At 39.8% G+C, this 11,913-nt stretch overlaps 7 non-coding genes across 7 annotated transcripts; 4 read left to right on the top strand and 3 right to left on the bottom strand.

Moving 5' to 3' along the window:
- Window positions 1-6,733: 6,733 nt before the first annotated feature.
- LOC132114390 (U4 spliceosomal RNA) lies at window positions 6,734-6,874 on the top strand. Its single transcript, XR_009425311.1, has one exon. It is a non-coding gene; the product is annotated as a U4 spliceosomal RNA (small nuclear RNA).
- Window positions 6,875-7,043: 169 nt separating this feature from the next.
- trnas-gcu (transfer RNA serine (anticodon GCU)) lies at window positions 7,044-7,125 on the bottom strand. The gene has a single exon. It is a non-coding gene; the product is annotated as a tRNA-Ser (tRNA).
- A 1,139-nt stretch (window positions 7,126-8,264) lies between these two features.
- On the top strand, window positions 8,265-8,405 carry LOC132114388 (U4 spliceosomal RNA). Its single transcript, XR_009425309.1, has one exon. It is a non-coding gene; the product is annotated as a U4 spliceosomal RNA (small nuclear RNA).
- A 169-nt stretch (window positions 8,406-8,574) lies between these two features.
- trnas-gcu (transfer RNA serine (anticodon GCU)) lies at window positions 8,575-8,656 on the bottom strand. The gene has a single exon. It is a non-coding gene; the product is annotated as a tRNA-Ser (tRNA).
- Window positions 8,657-9,401: 745 nt separating this feature from the next.
- On the top strand, window positions 9,402-9,542 carry LOC132114389 (U4 spliceosomal RNA). Its single transcript, XR_009425310.1, has one exon. It is a non-coding gene; the product is annotated as a U4 spliceosomal RNA (small nuclear RNA).
- A 1,572-nt stretch (window positions 9,543-11,114) lies between these two features.
- Window positions 11,115-11,255, top strand: LOC132114387 (U4 spliceosomal RNA). The gene has a single exon (XR_009425308.1). It is a non-coding gene; the product is annotated as a U4 spliceosomal RNA (small nuclear RNA).
- A 169-nt stretch (window positions 11,256-11,424) lies between these two features.
- Window positions 11,425-11,506, bottom strand: trnan-guu (transfer RNA asparagine (anticodon GUU)). Its single transcript has one exon. It is a non-coding gene; the product is annotated as a tRNA-Asn (tRNA).
- Window positions 11,507-11,913: the final 407 nt, after the last annotated feature.

Raw genomic sequence — 11,913 nt, 5'->3', positions numbered from 1 at the left:
GAATAGTGATTGAGGGTATAGGGGACGATCACGAACACAGACAACTAAAATCTGTCTACACTGAATGTAAGCAAACATTATGTATTATGTGGGGTGGTGTTGGCACAGTGGATAAGACACACGTCTTTGGTGTGAGAGACCCGGGTTCGAATCCACTGTGAGACACCAATGTGTACCTGAGCAAGACACTTAACCCCCTAGTTGCTCCAGAGGCGTGCAACCTCTGACATGTATAGCAATTGTAAGTCGCTTTGGATAAAAGCGTCAGCTAAGTGGATAAATGTAATGTATGTTCAAATGTGTATTGTCATTTCTGGTCTTGCATGAATGCAGTTTCAACCCAGAGATTGTGCAAATGTGGCTGCCAAGTGAATTGACTTCCCTTGAAATGGACTTTGACACTATTCTATTCTATTCTGCATTTCACTTCTTCTCTAGCTTGCCTCCTAATCTATTTATTGTATATTATGAGCATTATTGGCTCTTTGACACTTTTCCACTTTTCCACTTTTCCAAGTGTCTTTGGATATTAAGCATCTGCTAAATTCATAACTGTACAATATGCAGCCATATAGTATGCATGGCTTTGCCATTCACTGCCTCCTTCAACTTCACTCAACAAATAAAATGTACAACATACAATGTAAAAAATTCAATATGAAAGGATGAATGTTTGAGCGTCCAAGCATGTATTATGGTTGGGACAGAATGATGAATGAATGTAATGTCCGTGTGCTATAGAGCATCGTGTGAATTCGTCTCTCTATAGCGAGAGTAGAGGGAATGGGGATGTGAAATATGTGTGTGTGTGCCAGTGCCATTCCACCACCAGATCTGGGTCATGAAACAAAACCAGCTGAGAACCACTGACTCAGACAACTCACATATGGCAAAGGCTATTTGCACTTAGTGGCAGACAGGCCTACTATTTGCACCTTGGTGTATTGTCATATGTTTCCAAACAGTATGTAATAAAAATAAAAAACATAAAATCCATTGAAAATATTTAGTTCAGTTACTACAGTACATGATTATACTTAATGAAGGCATAAATGCATGCTTTCTTATTGGGATCTTACTTACAGGGACATCCCCTAGTTCAGGGGTTTCCAAAACCAGTCCTGAGTGATCAATGTCCTTCAAAGTTTAGCTCCAACTTGCCTCTGCACACCTGCCCTGAATTTTCTACTGTAGTATGCCCTTGATTATTTGGTTCAAGTGTGTTTAATTGGGGTTGGAGGTGGCCCTTCAGCAGCATGTTAGGACACCACTGCCTTAGTTTGATCCTAACCCAGGAGAGGCAAATCCTGCTCCTGGAGTGCCACTATCCTGTAGAGTTTAGCCTCAACAAGCTCCAACACATTTGCCTGGAAGTTTCTAATTAGTCTGATGACCTTGATTGGCTGGTTAAGGTATGTTTAATTAGGGTTGGAGTTAAACTTTGAGCACGGTAACAATATGAGTCACAGTTGATGTGCCAGCCCGCCTGACCAATGTGAGGACACAACATCCAATTTCAATTAAAAACCTATTAAATACCTGTTAAGCAATTTATTTCTACTTTTGGAATATTTTCTTCATTGTAATTTGAAATAAACACTTACAAGCTGATAGGCAATAGGAAAAGATAGAAAAATGGGATCGGAAACAGGTGGATTCAATCTTGGGTCAAAAGCTAATTCCATTGCTCTTACTCTCCATGCCTCTATAGCTGTTGCTGGATGGGTTTCTTATGGATTTTGTAGTAGTGGAGTAAGTGTAAATCACCTCTGCCAATAAGTCAGGTTAATTGCACTTAGTTTAAATAGAGACTTTGCTTATATTTACACTATTACATCAATATAAAATGTTAAAAAGTTCTAGGCTACAATCTGATTATTATTATTATTGATTTATTTTTCATTTTGTAATAATATATATTGGTATTATAGAGAATGAATGGAGTGGCTGTGCAGCAGAAGATATTGCAATGCAAAGGTTTATTATATACACTTAAATATACATATATCAGCAATCTTATGGAAACGACATATAGGTCCTGTCAGCTTTTATTATTTGTAAAACCGTTGATACATATTCAAATTTTCTAATTAACTGTTCTCTCCTCTGGAGATCTAGTATGATCTCAGCTCTCAAACCCTGAGGCTATTAATTAAAGCACACAGACTCAGTGTACACAGCCACTCATACTATCTGGCTTATCTTCACTGAGGAAATATGACAGACCATTTGATAAATATATTAAGTTCGTGAAACGAAATCTCACTATAGGCTTTTAATTAGCACCAAGTCACTCTGCACATGTTTTCTGATTATGTATTTACAAAGGAAAAATCATGATTTTGAAGAGTCTTTTGTTTGCACATCTGTTTGCATAAACAGACATGAAAAAAAGCTGTTAAGGGTCCCTGAATTGGCACATGAAACTCACTGTACAATAACACATATTCAAACCCTTCTCTGTCCAAAAATATTAGATCATTCTAAATAGACATTTTTGACTTGATTATAGACAACAGTTAGGTTCAGACAGGTGAAAAATAATGAATATAGACTAAATATAAATGTTTATTGGCCAAATGAAGGAGGTAGTCTAAACACAAGCTAAAAGCTGAAAGTTATTAAAATAAAATACAAAATAAAATAATAAAGGACTGCATCATGCACATTATTGTGTATTGATTTGCTTTTGTACCTGCAACATGCAGACCTCTAACTCTTAGAGTTGATTCACACTTGCTTTGTTTTAGGGGTCTCTTCAAAGGCAGTTCACTTATATTGTGCATTAGTGGCCTTTCAACAAAGGATACTGTTTTAGATTCCATCTCAGTGTTTTTTTTTTTTTCATTCCATTACATTTAATCTAGCTTCCTGTGTGAACAGTCATCATGCAAGACAGGACTCAGACATTGACATTATTACTGAGACGGAACACTTGATTTACAATGTAAGAAATTGGGGGACCCAATATGGGAACTCTATTATGCAGTATTTTAGTGTTATTTGTGGGTAAAAAAAACAACAACAACAACATTTGTGATGCCTTTTGAGTCAGATGTTATTGCTAATTTAAATACTGCATGGTTTTGAAATGTGAGTTTGTAAATTAGTTTCAGTAATCCCCAGTTCAAATACACTGGAGCTGTTCTTGTATGACTGCCAAGAGCTGACCGAGTACACAAGATGGCCACTTGTATGATACAATCTGCTTCCCAATTATAGTTCAGTGCTCAATGATATTAACTACATTGCCTGAACTGATAATTAAAGTCAGTAGCATGTTTAGTCACCATGGAGATCATGCAACTGAGTGGGACCCCATGGGACCGCATGCATGGGGCCCTCAAAACACTAAATACTCCCCTGATTACGGTATTACTGTATTGAAAGTGCTGTGACACCACAGGTAATTTGAGACTTACGTTCCATAATGGTCACACAATGTTAAAACAAAAGCATGTGCACTAAACCAGTTAAAGTTAAGATTCACATCAAATGTATTGGTATAGCACTTTTCATGATACAAATTGTTTCAAAGCTACTTTACAGAAAGTTACTGTTTACAATATCTTAATATCTTGCCTTACAGTAGTATTTAGCATATTAGAGCTAGGTGATAATATAGTGTCATATAGTGATGATACAAAATCAAGAAGATATTTTCTAGATATTGTACCTGTAAGTACATTGTATGCACATGAAAAAAGTAGGATATCCTGTATATATATCAAACTTTAAATAAACAGCTGATTACCTGCATCTGATACAGCATTCATTCTTCAGCTTAATCTCATTCACAATAAAACATTAGTTTGAATGTCCGCTGAGGAAAGCAATATCTTTGTCATACCATCTTTCAGATGTTAGGGGGATTTTCCATGATAACGCTGGATTTCTAGTCGCCCCTTACAAGGAGTTTTTGGAAGTAAAAATAATGTCCATGGTTACAAACCTTATTGAACTCAAATGAACAAATACATTCAAAAATATGCGATTAATATTGGTGAGTATCCTCAAAAACCGTCAGTGACCAGTTCTAATTTACAAGCTGTCGGTCGGTGTCCTATATGTTAATCCATGAAAAGAGAGAGAGAGAGAGAAAATAACTCACTCCTGTATAACCTTTGTAGCTTTAACAAGGATTCATCTAATTAATTAATTTCATTAATACAGTGAAGACTTTGCAAAACTATTTTACATTTGACTATTAAATTTCTGTACCGAAACACCAACAAACCTGAAAAAGTTATAATAATAATAAAGCACTGTTTAATTTGTATAATTGTTCTATTTCTACTATTTAAATGCACAATTTCCAGTAGGAAATCTGCACTGTGGCCCTGCATACCCCAGCTATACGGCCCTGATTACTAAGGTAATATTTAATTACTATAATATATATATTTAGTTTTTCCTAGAAGTAACATCAAAAGTGGAAAAAGTTGGAGCATATTTTTATGGATATAAGTTAGATATCCAACTTTATATAAAGATATGGCCAATAATATATATATAAATATAAATGTTATGTTTATCTGCTTACTCCAAAGGCTTCCAAAATGTAGGTGAATTTGTTTCTTCAGTAGAAGACAAACAAAGATTTTTTAACTCAAACGGTTGCAGTCTGTAAGTCTATAATAGAGGTGAAAGAGAATAACAGCTTTAAGTGTCAAAATTAAACTCTGCCGCTCGTGAAAATACATTGATGTGTAAAGACACGAAATGATTGGTCTGTGCAAGAAACTGAACAGTTTTTATTTTTTATTTTTTTTTGTTTACCTCTGATTCACCTAATGTCTGAACTGTCCTGAGCATGTTCTCAACAACCGGTGCATGCCGCGTCTTCTTCTTCTTTTTGCTTTACAACAAAGACTTATAAGTGCATTACCGCCACCTGTCTCTCAAATGGACCATTGACAGTCTATCCACAATCTATGTGATATTTGAACTGCTTCATGTTCCTATTAAAATTACTTCAAATGGGTAATTTCTCAGCAGAACACAATCTTAACACAGTACTTATTGAATCTTTAAGACACAGATTCATTTGAATTATTATTTTCTAATGGGTGAGTTTCTCTTTGAATACGTAATGATGAAACAGTGTATTGTAGCCAGGAATGCCATTTTATTGGCTTTGGAAGGTTACATAACAAGCTGAACCTGGGAGCTGACAGCACTCTCATCTCTGAAGTGGATGTAGTTTAGGTTTTTTATTCCCCAACTCTTTAGCATAAAATAATGATATAAATGCTGCCAATATAATGAAACTGAATCCTTATATAAGCTCTTTGTAGTGTCATTGCAGCACTGAAAGCACATGGATAACATCGTTTCCATAATGTGAAGTGGCACACATCTCATATGATCCACTAGCTGAAGCACTTGTGATGTTTCAGACAAGTGGATGGAATGTGATTTTTAGTTTCACATATGGGTAGGTTTGATAGAGTCTGCTGGAGTGAAAACCACAAGTCTTTCATCACTGTTGGACAAGTCTTGTTCTCTTCCTCTGTTTATAATGAGTCTGCTCAAAAGACCATGTATTTCACTGTTCAAAACACCATGCATGTACTTGTGCTTCTGTAGTTGTTTTATAATGTGCTGTTGAGCTGATTTGTTTGTAGTGTATTTGTAATGTCTGATTATAAATATCCCCTGACATGATTATATGAAAAAAAACAACAACAAATGTATCTTCAAACTTTTTACATTTCATTAACTTCATGAAACAATAGTGTAAGTTACTCTAAAATCACATATGGCAGAAATATGTCTATAATTCCACAAAGACACAGAAACATATCTAGAGACAAGAATGGTTTAGTTTTGCACAGGAACTCCACTCACATTTGCTTAAAAAAATTAAATCTAGTTTAAGTTGTTTTGTTAAATGGTTTACTGTATAGCCCTGTCCTTATAGTCTCTCTCTGCGTTTTGTGTCTGAACACATGGCTCTCTCTTTGTTTATGTTTGCATTTTGTCTCCTTGTTTCAATGATTTTCAGTGATCTTTTGATAGTTAAAATCAATATGAAAATACAGTGTACATTGTGATTAAAAGTGGAGCAAAAAAGTGGACTGCATTAATTTCCATGTGTAGATGTCATTTACTTATAGAAGTCTTAAAGGCATAGCAGTAAATAACACCTCATTTAATTCAAAGAAAACAAATCTCGCCAAATAATATTTGATAAGAGCCATTCTTCAGGACACAAAAACACCTGGGCAAAGTGCAACATGAAACATGCACGCGACGCACAGAACTAATAACAAAACATACTTACAGTAGCAAAGTCAGAATTACCTCCTCTCCTAGATACACGAAACGGTCGTCCATAAAATACATTACTGTTCTAAATTCCTAAATGTATCTACTTTCGGAAGGCCAAATAAAGTGCTTTTGCTTTGCATAGATATACACACACATCTCCCTGACATGACTGCTTCAACACTAAGTGTGTTACTGAAACCACGCCTTCTTTCTTTGCGTGAACATCTGGGCGGCATTACGCAAATATTTCCACATAGTGATGTAGAGATGTGAGGCGTGTTTGAATGAACCATTTTAGAGGGACGTGGCAGAGTCTTAAGGTAAGAGAGAGCAGCGAAAAAGGTTTCTCGTACATACTGCCTACTGGTTTCGTAGACACACGACGCAGTTTGGAGCTAATTACCACCCTGTCGTTCCACGTCCACATGGGTCCAGGTGAAAGGACGCGACCTTTGCCACCATTCTTTCGCAGAGGCAATATTGTAGCCTAAGAGGCTCATCCGAGACGCGATTATTCCTGGTTGAAAACTATACCCAATACCCCGCCAGGATGACTTGAAAAACAGTCAGCCTTGGCAATTTTTGCCAGCTTCTTTTGAAGCTTATTGTGTTGTTGAAGAATAGGTCTCGTCTCTTTAAATAGAGCTTCCATTATTTAACACAGCTGATTCGGATCATCGACCCTTTTGAATCGCACTGCATGAGGTGAACGTGTCACATAAGGAAAGTGCACCAAATGTGCAGAGCAGATGAACAATCACAGCAAAGAACGACAAGGATGAGATTTGAACCCATGCATGCAAAGCACAATGGATTAGCAGTCCATCACCTTAACCACTCGTCCACCTCATCACTCGTGTGAATGCCAGCCTGAACTCTGGGCTGCAGTGGTTTTCCTGAAGAACCTTTTAGCACAGTGACGTTGGAGCTTATCCTTAAACCCAAAGTATAGTTTATTTTTGAACATGTATGCTGAGATATGTGTACAGTTGAACACGTAGAATTTCAAAGCATATTTCATTTGTTTGAGCATTCGAATGCAGAAGGTTAAACACGTGCGCTCTCGATAGTTTGAACTTTGTCCAGCACCTGCTGCATTTTTCATCGTTTATGACTGATGTCCTTCGTACTTTTAAGAACTGAGCTTGCTCCTATCTCATGACCACCCTCAGACAAGCGCTTGTCATTGTGGCCCTCTGTCGTTCTGGTCTCCGTTGCCATTTTGAGAGAACACCTGAGTCTAGCAAAAGGTAGCACATTTGACACAGGACCTCCCTCAGAACTTGTTTGCAGTGTCCTTGCACTCGTCAGTATCCTACCCAACCCCCCTGCTCTTAAGTTTATTCATTGCATCTGCACTGCCACTTTAATTTTCCTCCATGTAGCTCTACGTCACCTTACAAAGACATTTTAGACACCGTTCTACCCCAGTAATCATTATATTACCTCAGGACTTCTTATGTACACTATAACTCTAAACACTGATTACCTTTATTGTACCTGTTACTTCCACTTATTTGTAAATAATGCTCTGTCCATGTCTTTCTGTCTGTGGGCACTGTAGTCACTCAAGAACCTCAGTGCTCTCCACGTATGTCTATGTCTTACATCTTGTTATTGTCACTGTATGTCTGAGCCTCGTCACAAGCATTTCAATGCCCAGTTTTCCCCAGTGTTAACTATGCAAATGACAAATAAATGCCTCTTGACTCTCTTGACTCTTGAGGGGCCTCGTCAAACAGAATCTATACTGACCCAGACCGCAAGCTTTACGACTCCACCCCTTTTTGCCAAGATACCCATAACTCTCTTCCCCCAGGGGTTCGGGAAAGTAACACACTAACATCTATAAGTAAAGAGAGCAGCAAATAAGGCTTCTCGTACATACTGCCTACTGGTTTCGTAGACACACCACACAGTTTGGAGCTAATTACCACCCTGTCGTTCAACGCCCACATGGGTCCAGGTGAAAGGTCGCGACCTTTGCCACCATTCTTTCGCAGAGGCAATATTGTAGCCTATGAGACTCATCCGAGGCACGATCATTGCTGGTTGAAAACTTTACCCAATACCCCGCCAGGATGACTTGAAATACAGTCAGCCTTGGCAATTTTTGCCAGCTTCTTTTGAAGCTTATCTTTTTGTTGAAGAATAGGTCTCGTCTCTTTAAATAGTGCTTCCATTATTTAACACAGCTGATTCGGATCATCGACCCTTTTGAATCGCACTGCATGAGGTGAACGTGTCACATAAGGAAAGTGCACCAAAAGTGCAGAGCAGGTGAACAATCACAGCAAGGAACGATGAGGATGGGATTCGAACCCACACGTGCAGAGCACAATGGATTAGCAGTCCATCGCCTTAACCAGTCAGCCACCTCGTCACTCGTCTGAGTGCCCGACTGAACTCTGGGCACCCGTGGTTTTCCTGAAGAACCTTTTAGCACTGTGATGTCGAAGCTCACCCTGGAAACCAAACTATAGTTCATTTTTGTACATGTACGCTGAGATATGCGTGCAGTTGAACACGTAGAATTTCAAAGCATATTCCATTTGTTTGAGCATTCGAATGCAGAAGGTTAAACACATGCGCTCTCGTAAGTTTGTACTTTGTCCAGCACCTGCTGCATTTTTCATCGTTTATGTCTGATGTTCTTTAGACTCTTAAAAGCTGAGCTTGCTCCTATCTCATGACCCCCCTCAGACAAGGGCTTGTCATTGTGGCCCTCTGTCGTTCTGGTCTCCATTGCCGTTTTGAGAGAACACCTGAGTCTAGCAAAAGGTAGCACATTTGACACAGGACCTCCCTCAGAACTTGTTTGCAGTGTCCTTGCACTTGTCAGTATCCTACCCAACCCCCCAGGGCTTCGTCAAACAGAATCTATACTGACCCAGAACGCGAGCTTTACGACTCCACCCCTTTTTGCCAAGATACCCATAACACTCTTCCCCCAGGGGTTCGGGAAAGCAACACACACTTCTCTTTAAGTAAAGAGAGAGCAGCGAATAAGGCTTCTTGTACATACTGCCTACTGGTTTCAAAGAAACACCACGCAGTTTGGAGCTAATTACCACCCTGTCGTTCCACGTCCACATGGGTCCAGCTGAAAGTTCGCAACCTTTGCCACCATTCTTTCGCAGAGGCAATATTGTAGCCTGTGTGGCTCATCCGAGGCGCGATCATTGCTGGTTGAAAACTTTACCCAATACCCCGCAAGGATGACTTGAAACACAGTCAGCCTTGGCAATTTTTGCCAGCTTCTATTGAAGCTTATCGTGTTGTTGAAGAATAGGTCTCGTCTCTTTAAATAGTGCTTCCATTATTTAACACAGCTGATTCGAATCAGCGACCCTTTTGAATCGCACTGCATGAGTTGAACGTGTCAAATAAGGAAAGTGCACCAAATGTGCAGAGCAGATGAACAATCACAGCAAGGAGCAACGAGGATGCAAACCCACACATGCACAGCAGAATGGATTAGCAGTCCAACGCCTTAACCACTCGGCCACCTCGTCACTCGAGTGAGTGCCTGACTGAACTCTGGGCTGTGGTGGTTTTCCTGAAGAACCTTTTAGCACTGTGATGTCGAAGCTCACCCTGGAAACCAAAGTATAGTTAATTTTTGTACATGTACGCTGAGATATGCGTACAGGTGAACACGTAGAATTTCAAAGCATATTCCATTTGTTTGAGCATTTGAATGCAGAAGGTTAAACACGTGCGCTCTCGAAAGTTTGAACTTTGTCCAGCACCTGCTGCATTTTTCATCGTTTATGACTGATGTTCTTTGTACTCTTAAAAGCTGAGCTTGCTCCTATCTCATGACCCCCCTCAGACAAGCGTTTGTCATTGTGGCCCTCTGTCGTTCTGGTCTCCGTTGCCGTTATGAGAGAACACCTGAGTCTAGCAAAAGGTAGACATTTGAAACAGGGCCTCCCTCAGAACTTGTTTGCTGTGTCCTTGCACTCGTCAGTATCCTACCCAATACTCCCATACTCGTCAGTATCCTACCCTGTTCTCTCAAAACGGCAACGGAGACCAGAACGACAGAGGGCCACAATGACAAGCGCTTTTCATTGTACTTGAACTGCCACTTTTTTTATATTCCTTCATGTTACTCTGTGACACTCTACAATGACTTTTGGACATTGCTCTATTCAGGAATACATCTGAATGTGTTCTGCTCTTAGTTTATTCATTGCATCTGCACTGCCACTTTAATTTTCCTCCATGTAGCTCTACGTCACTCTACAAAGACATTTTAGACACCTTTCTACCCCAGTAATCAATATATTACCTCAGGACTTCTTATTTACACTATAACTCTAAACACTGATTACCTTTATTGTACCTGTTACCACTTATTTGTATATAATGCTCTGTTCATGTCTTTCTGTCTATGGGCACTGTAGTCACTCAAGAACCTCAGTGCTCTCCACGTACGTCTATGTCTTATGTCTTGTTATTGTCACTGTATGTCTGAGCCTCGTCACAAGCATTTCAATGCCCAGTTTTCCCCAGTGTTAACTATGCAAATGACAAATAAATGCCTCTTGGCTCTCTTGACTCTTGAGGAGCCTCGTCAAACAGAATCTATACTGACCCAGACCGCAAGCTTTACGACTCCACCCCTTTTTGCCAAGATACCCATAACTCTCTTCCACCAGGGGTTCGGGAAAGCAACACAGAAACCTCTTTAAGTAAAGAGAGAGCAGCGAATAAGGCTTCTCGTACATACTGCCTGCTGGTTTCGTAGACACACCATGCAGTTTGGAGCTAATTACCACCCTGTCGTTCCACGTCCACATGGGTCCAGCTGAAAGGTCGCGACCCTTGCCTCCATTCTTTCGCAGAGGCAATATTGTAGCCTATGAGGCTCATTCGAGGCGCGATCATTGCTGGTTGAAAACTTTACCCAATACCCCGCCAGGATGACTTGAAATACAGTCAGCCTTGGCAATTTTTGCCAGCTTCTTTTGAAGCTTATTGTGTTGTTGAAGAATAGGTCTCGTCTCTTTAAATATTGATTCCATTATTTAACACAGCTGATTCGGATCATCGACCCTTTTGAATCGCACTGCATGAGGTGAACGTGTCACATAAGGAAAGTGCACCAAATGTGCAGAGCAGGTGAACAATCACAGCAAGGAACGACGAGGATGGGATTTGAACCCACGCGTGCAGAGCACAATAGATTAACAGTCCAGCGCCTTAACCACTCGGCCACCTCGTCACTCGTGTGAGTGCTTGACTGAACTCTGGGCTGTGGTGGTTTTCCTGAAGAACCTTTTAGCACTGTGATGTCAAAGCTCACCCTGGAAACCAAAGTATAGTTAATTTTTGTACATGTAAGCTGAGATATGCGTACAGGTGAACACGTAGAATTTCATAGCATATTCCATTTGTTTGAGCATTCGAATGCAGAAGGTTAAACACGTGCACTCTCGAAAGTTTGAACTTTGTCCAGCACCTGCTGCATTTTTCATCTTTACGACTGATGTTCTTTGTACTCTTAAAAGCTGAGCTTGCTCCTATCTCATGACCCCCCTTAGACAAGTGCTTGTCATTGTGGCCCTCTGTCGTTCTGGTCTCCGTTGCCGTTTTGAGAGAACACCTGGGTCTAGCAAAAGGTAGCACATT

This window comes from Carassius carassius, chromosome 33 (genome assembly GCF_963082965.1).
Source record: "Carassius carassius chromosome 33, fCarCar2.1, whole genome shotgun sequence".
In the NCBI taxonomy this organism is placed as follows: Eukaryota; Metazoa; Chordata; class Actinopteri; order Cypriniformes; family Cyprinidae; genus Carassius; species Carassius carassius.
Note: the sequence above shows the minus strand (reverse complement) of the source record. Positions and strands in the feature narration are given on the sequence as shown.